This window comes from Antedon mediterranea, chromosome 4, assembly GCF_964355755.1.
Source record: "Antedon mediterranea chromosome 4, ecAntMedi1.1, whole genome shotgun sequence".
Classification (NCBI taxonomy): domain Eukaryota; kingdom Metazoa; phylum Echinodermata; class Crinoidea; order Comatulida; family Antedonidae; genus Antedon; species Antedon mediterranea.
Genome location: NC_092673.1, coordinates 5,085,909 through 5,094,367, shown reverse-complemented (window position 1 = coordinate 5,094,367; position 8,459 = coordinate 5,085,909). Strand labels below are relative to the sequence as shown.

At 34.1% G+C, this 8,459-nt stretch overlaps 1 long non-coding RNA gene across 1 annotated transcript in view; it reads left to right on the top strand.

Moving 5' to 3' along the window:
• The first annotated feature begins 246 nt into the window (after positions 1–246).
• The window catches only part of LOC140046432 (uncharacterized), a 64,952-nt gene continuing 56,739 nt past the window's right edge, over positions 247–8,459 (top strand). Inside the window, exon 1 of the long non-coding RNA XR_011844784.1 lies at positions 247–386. This is a non-coding gene — a long non-coding RNA (uncharacterized lncRNA). The remainder of the gene's footprint in view (positions 387–8,459) is intronic.

Below are 8,459 nucleotides of genomic sequence, written 5' to 3'. Positions count from 1 at the left end.
GCTGTAAAATGTAAACTTTGTGTTCTTTAACAAAAAAATCTCTAAGGAGAATTATTAAATCTACAATCATTACATCATTAAGTTTCATGGTCAAATATTGTTTATGTTCTCGTCTGCTACTGATATAATCAAAGTTGAGGGTGGAGAAATGGAATAAGGGGAGGGTGAGATGAAATAAAGGTGACATAAAAATGTTTACCTACATGGAACAATAATGATATTCAAATCATTGAGGGCGTTGTTCGAACTAGACCACTTTGTTACGTAAATTACGTCACGAACACAGGTGACTGACCATAGGCCATATTTTGGTTTGTAGACCTAAACGACGTCGTTGGAAGAAATTTCATAGGCCTAAAACTGATTAGATTCCTTAATACAATACGGTAGGCGTTTTTTTTGTATTTTTTAGGCTTACAGATAGTATAATTGGTAGGCTAAATCAAACCTCACCATCTTCAACTGATTACAACAACTATCTATGGATTACCTCCCCATACACCTGCAGAAGTATCAATCCAAATTCACCGCCGTTGTGACGTCAAGAGTGCATACCACCAATTTACGCGTAGTACTGAGATCTGGCCTATCAATAAAACGGTTAATGTTAACGGCTTATAAAATCATTGTTGTAACATTAATTAGCCTATAGTTTGATAAGATTTTAATACAATTTACCAAAGTGACGGAAATGGGCTGGAATTACGATACTTCAAAACGCTCGAGGTGAATGCTTGATGTTACCGGTCATCCGTATGGGACGCCTCTGAGCAATTAAAATAATACGTTAGCGGACTATTCATCTTTAAGATAACGCATGCATTCATTTCTTAATTGCAATTAATTTTAAGTAATTATATTAGATTTTTATCAAGTATGGTTTATTTTTTCATTCCATACGTGTTCCTTGTTGTGTGGTTGGCGTGTGGTTGGCGCCTGGTCAACAGTGCGCGACGCGACTGGTTAGAGTCCTCGGGATCGGCCTGTTGTTTGTATATGCATGTGCTTTCTAGATGTTAATAACAATTTGATTCGATTGTTATAATACCATTTGATGTAGTATTTATGTGTTTTTGATTGACAAATATTCTAATTAAAAGTGTAGATCATAGCGACTGATTAATTAATTGGAGTCATTTGTTTGTTGAGAAATACTTATTATTTTTAGAAGATGCTTCAGCCAAACACTTATTCTACTTACAAGATTAATAATTAATTTATAATATAGCTTATTATAGCTTTTAATCTCAGTTAAGTTAACAAAAAAAGACTCTGTAACAATACTCAAATAATTACGTTGTCGATCTATGAACAAATTAAACATTCGCTTATCAATTAGAATTTGATCCTTACAATTTCAATTTTTCCATTTAGATGTACATCTACGTTTGTAGATTAGATTTAATGTCTGACTTGCTCTTATTTGATTGTCTGATACATTTATTTATATAGTCAAGAGTCTGATGTTGTTATAACAAGGCCATATACATGGCTGCAGTCGCGTGCTTAAATTTCAGTTAGTGTTTACCGACCGACCAACCGACCGACATAGTGAGCTGTAGAGTCGAGTTTGCATGCGACTAATGAATGATTAATACCCGACTCTTCTCTTTCGAAAATAACAAATGTTTTTTCCTTGGCCGCCTAAGTTTGCCAGTTGATATTGCCTTTTGTGCCCAATTTACAACATTATACAACAACACGCGTGTCTCTGGGCAGATTCGACCAGTGACCTGACGAGCGCCATCACAATTTATTCATTATCAATTATTAATAAGCGTTATAATCCATTATAGCAAAAAGTTAAGAACCATGCATTTAGATTATTTAATATCGCTCAAAATTAATCAACGGTTTTATCAAATTCTCATCTTCGCCCGATTAATGAATTTTAATGATGCACTGTATATATCCGATAATGTTTTATTTATTTAATTTTAAAGGCAATTACCTACAAAACTGATGTCTATATAGATTAATTGCATGCATCAATTTGGTTTCACGTCGTAAGTAATCGGAGAAACATGAAAACAGTATTTGTGTTAAGTGAATGATTTTGTAAGACAAATGGCAGTATACCCGTATATTATTAAATCGACTTATGGTATAATAAGTAGTATTGCTGAGCAGTTTTCATTAACTATTCTCAATTATTTTAAAATCTTGTTGATCCTTATCTTCTCCTTAACAACACTATCGTTAACTGTCATTAATATCATCATCAATTTCATCGTCGACACTATCATAATCATCATCATCATCAATACCATTATCAATATCATCATGATCATCATCATTATCATCCATCATTATCACCCATCATTATCACCATCATCAATATCATCATCATCCATCATCGACATCATCATTATCGACAACATCATTATCGACATCATCGTCGACATCATCATCGTATCATCATCGTATCATGATTATCATCATCATCATCATCATTATCATCATCATCATCATCATCATCAACATTATCGTCGACATCATCATCAACATTATCGTCGACATCATCATCATCAACATCATCGTTGACATCATCATCATCAACATCATCGTCGTCATCGTCGTCATCATCATCATCATCGTCGACATCATCATTGTATTATCATCGTATCATCATTATCTCATGAGCATCATCATCGTCGTCGACATCGTCGACATCATCACAATCATCATAATCAATATCATCGTCGACATCATCACAATCATCATCATCAATATCATCGTCGACATCATCATCATCATCATCATCAATATCGTCGTCGACATCATCATCATTATCATCAATATCATCGTCGACATCATCACAATCATCATCATCAATATCATCGTCGACATCATCATCTCGACATCATCACAATCATCATCATCAATATTATCGTCGACATCATCATCATCATCAATATCATCGTCGACATCATCATCATCAATATCATCGTCGACATCATCATCAATATCATCGTCGACATCATCATCATCAATATCATCGTCGACATCATCACAATCATCATCATCAATATCATCGTCGACATCATCATCATCATCAATATCATCGTCGACATCATCACAATCATCATCATCAATATCATCGTCGACATTATCATCAATATCATCGTCGACATCATCATCAATATCATCGTCGACATCATCACAATTATCATCATCAATATCATCGTCGACATCATCATCATCATCATCAATATCATCGTCGACATCATCACAATCATCATCATCAATATTATCGTCGACATCATCATCATCATCAATATCATCGTCGACATCATCACAATCATCATTATCAATATCATCGTCGACATCATCACAATCATCATCATCAATATCATCGTCGACATCATCATCATCATCATCATCAATATCATCGTCGACATCATCACAATCATCATCATCAATATCATCGTCGACATCATCACCATCATCAATATCATCGTCGACATCACCATCATCATCATCATCATCAATATCATCGTCGACATCATCACCATCATCATCATCATCATCATCATCAATATCATCGTCGACATCATCACCACCATGATCATCAATATCATCGTCGACATCATCATCATCATCATCATCAATATCATCGTCGACATCATCATCATCATCAATCATCGTCGAAATCATCATCATCATCATCAATATCAGCATCATCATCATCATCATTATTATCATCATCAATGTAACCTTAGATATTAAAGTTTTATGTTAAGTATAATTATGGATGCGGTGACTCATACAGTATAAACAATTCTATCAATAATGCTACAAGGATACATTTGTGAAAATTGTCTTTTAGGCACAATTCTAACCCGAAAACGCTTCTATCCCAATTTCAATGGTCACATACCTCATTGCCAAGAGCATTAGCGCCCTAATTTTTTCCATTTGAAGTATAATTAAGGGTAGCTCCCAAAATTGTTGATTTTTCCGTACGATGTTTCTCTGAATTTTGCCTGATATGCTTGGGTATAATGTATATTGTTCGAACAAAATGCATTTCAGCCTGTTGGGACAACCAGTTAAGCCTCTATATTTTGCCATTAGCTTGTTGATAAGTTATAGATCATTTTTTAAGGAAATTGACTTTATTATATTTGGAGCAAAACTATATTACAGTTTTATTGCTATTTAATTGGCGACGCACTTTAAAAATGATTGGACATAAAGATGATTATAAAAAAACGATACAATATTTTAAACATCAATAAGTCATTGTGTACAATGATGAATAATTGGAAGATACTAACCGATGCATTACAAACTAATTACGTATATTGGTAACAGAATAATGAAGGTTTTAAATTAAATTTGACCATTTGTGATCTATATAAAGATACCATTAAATAGACATAAAGATGAACAGATAGTTTAGAGTAATATCGCTGATGAAGTGGAATAATAAGTAATACAAAAGGCAACGTAATTTGAAAACGATTAAGGCCAATTAATAACTGAAGAAACAAATTAGAGTTTGGTTTATTTTTGTTGGTTGTAAAAGTACAAGAGACATACTGCTATAATTGGAAACAACAACGCAACTATAAGAATGGACGTGAAACCAACGATTCTCATTGGTGTATTTCCACATAAAGTACTATCTATTTCCGAGTTTCTTGGGAATATTTGTAATACAGCATCTCATTTATATCACATGTGATGCCTGTATCGTGTAAAGTTAGGTTAAAGGTTAGGTTACTACTAAATACATGTGAAACATTACCAAATATTCCTATAATACTTCGGTAAATAGACACAGTACTGAGAATCAGCTGCTGGTCTTAACACACGGCCCATCGCACTCCTAGGGCACATTCTTGAGGCGCAATAATATGGCTTCGAAATGCATCGTACCGTATCTGACACATAGGCCTAACTTTATTTGTTTGTACTTACAATACGTTTTCAAAATAACAATGTATAGCCTACAAATTGGCAAAAAGTAAACTCAATTTAAATACCCAGCCAGGAGCCGGATAATCATTGCGTTTTTTGCTAAACAAATTATTATTTGTGTATTCCCATAAATAATGACGTCACATCGAAACATCCAGTTCGATAATGACGTCAACAGAGATAATTTTGTGATCTTGATCATGACCTTGATCATGATTATAATGATAATAATATCCTGGATTTATATAGCGCCTATAAATGTTGTGAAACCTCTAAGCGCTGAACATTTATTACCCCAGTCATTTTTTGGGATCAAAAACGTATGGAAACATACTCCCATAATGCAGTTAGTAATCAGCGTGTGTCTTGATAACAGATTATTAAAAGTATGACGATGACGTCATTGATTTTGATAATTAATTATTAATACAATTGGTAGAAATGCTGTATAATCCTTTCGGTAAACGTAATCATTCTGATTGATATCATTTTGATTGGTTTGTGAAAAGCTATACCTTTGCCCACTGGGTTACGAGGCACTCGAGATAATATCACTTTAAGCAAAACGTTAATCCACCATTAACTGGCATTAACAGTTTATGAAACCGTATGCTAGATAAATCATAATAAATTTAAGTATGATATACTTCATTTAGCATATTATCATTCGGCTATACTATTACCAGTATAATAGAAATATGAAATTAATACGCCACTCAATAATTACGGTATTCTAGATAGTTTGCAATCGTTAATTCGTTCAGATTCATTAAAATTAATTTACGGCTATAGTGACATCACGATGTGCGTGTGGCATTAGTCCCAATTATCAATGTTTGTACGCGCGCGTTCGTAATTAGAAGTTGTCATTGGCGCATATTATGAGTAGGTCTATTCCTGATTTTGTAACAACGAGAATGTACCATGAGATAGATGAATACAATATCGTATAATAACTACTATTCCTCGATTGATGTTAGGGCACTGCAGATTATGATGTCTTACTAACCAAGGAGGAGTATAATAACCATTGTTTTTTAATTGATATTTTGAAATAGAGGAGTACCGTTTAGAAACCTATAGAGCGCCACCAACATGTTTTAAGTACATAAAGATATAACGGAAGATAACATAGCGATGTAACTGCACAAAACAAAAATGTCTTTTAAATTGAATCCACAATAAGTGACGTTTATCATAGAGTTATGATGATTTGAGTAAAATACTATTTCGTTCTAGAACTAGCCGACTCCACTTCAATTACTTCTACATCTCTGATAACCGACGGTCTCGTGGGCATACGCAAGACTGATTCGATAATTGATGTTAAATTAGGTTGTTAGCATACTGTACAATACACGTTCGTCTTTTGAAGTTGCGATTACGATTGCTAACAAAGACAAGAACAAAACTATACCAATTTCAACTCGCATTTTCCCGACGTTTTGCTACGCTTCTCGGTGCGTACAAACAATACATAGGCGGTAACATGGGACCACTAAAATGTTATTCCCTAATCGATTTAGATGAAGTTTGGCTCCGTGAATTCAACTGACAACGATTAGATATCAGTTGAATTATGAGTGGTAGATTGTTTGATAGTGTCATATTAATGTTGCATGATACGGTCGACTATTGTATAATTAATGTTATGGCGCTTATTTCTCAAAGCATTAACATTTAATTGCTTCTTGTTGACAATTAGCAGATAATTTAAAATGAATATTTTAATTTGAAGTTGATGAGTTGGCGATCAAGATCGTATGATTTACATTCCGTCTGTTACTAGGCCTATCGGCTTTTACTCCTCCCTATAGAATAGATAACTTGTATAATCTAGAATTTTAATAGTTGCAAAAACAAAAACGTCTATTCTTGTAAATTAGACCTATATATTTTCAAGTTGAACAGATACCTTTTTACAAGTAAGACATTTGTTTGGCTATTATAGTTTTTTTAGACCCTAATTCAGTAGCGGACGGAATGTTTCTTCTCTTTCAATGACCTATGAGCATGGATCTCTGAGCCTGTTGCATTTTTTTTTGCTGTGTGTTTTTGTTTTTCGTTCGTTCTCGTCTGTTCTCCTCGTCTTTTTTGTTCTACTGTGCTTTAGTGTACATTTTTGTACAATGTTTCTGTTTTTGGGCAAACATCATCTCAAGCTTTCTCTTTTTGGGATTTCGCCCTCTCAATTTGGTTAATCTGTTTTTTTACTGAGATACGAAACATAAATCGTACTTTGAATTGAATTTAATACACTTAACTTATCATCATAATGTCTTATATTGTTTGTACTTTAAAATAGTTGATCTTCTCTTATTTTCTGGAGAAGATACCTCAATTTGGTACTTGAAAGATGTTGTTTTTTAGAGTTGTTTCCATTTCTTATAATTTGATTTCTTAATTCAGTGTTTCGGTTTGCAATGTCCAACGATTGATCAGATCAGATCAAATTCCAAGTTATTAATATAACGAACATTCTTAAATCTGTCATTAAAGTAATATTATATTTTTGTGTATTAAACATTAATCAATCGTATCTAAAAAATGTTAATGTATTGTTACAGCATTGTATTTATTAAAGCTGGTTGTTTGTGGTATTTGTAGTTCTTTATTGGCAATTTATGGATGATCACGTTTCGCAGCAAGAGCATGAAATCTATACTGACCCAAGTACCCAGTTGGAAATTGATTTGTATCAGTGTTTAATCAGGCTATGAAGAAAACACTCATAGCTAAAATGTATTATAACAGAACTATAGATCAACTTCTCAATTGGCATGAACTAGCCAAAAGTGGTTGCCTGCAGTGCAATTAATTCGTATGCAAGCCAAAACAGTTATAAACGAAACAGTGTCTTGTCCTCGTTCATAACACGGCATATTTTACAGCCATTTCTCCGCTAGAATCAGTATTTCACCATTGGAACTTCGCTGGAGATCCAAGCCGTCAGAGCTGTTTGGCGATGAGTTGAAAGATCACCGAACAAGCCTTCTCGACGGGTCTAATTTCTCATGCCATTAGCCTCTCAGCAGGATTTGGTCCCCACAACGAGACCGTGCGCCTCTATAATTGTAACAGTGTGACTGTAGCGGATTGTAGCATCAACAGTACTGTATCTTAGGGCCTGGAAGTTAGGACTGCCCGTTGGGTTGGAATGTGCCGGTTGAATTGCAAGAGAAGTGTCGGGCTATGAACATGGCAGGACTAAGTAACGAGGTTGAAATCGTTTTTAAATTCTTTTCTTGTTATGAAATTGTTGTTTCCAATTGGCTAATTCCTCAACGGGGAGCAGAAATATCTAAAAGCAGATGATAGTGGTATAGTAACCAAATACGTTTGTTACTAAATTTAAGCATACTTAATTTGATAAGCTTTTTTATTTGTTATAGCGCCATCTGTAATAAACTTAAGTTTTGCGTTATACGCGCATGCCTTATTTGCGATACGGTGCACAATTATTCAACATAACCATCAACTGTATATAAGTTACTGTTTAAATAGTAAGCTTTGCGTTAAACTGCGCGCCGCCG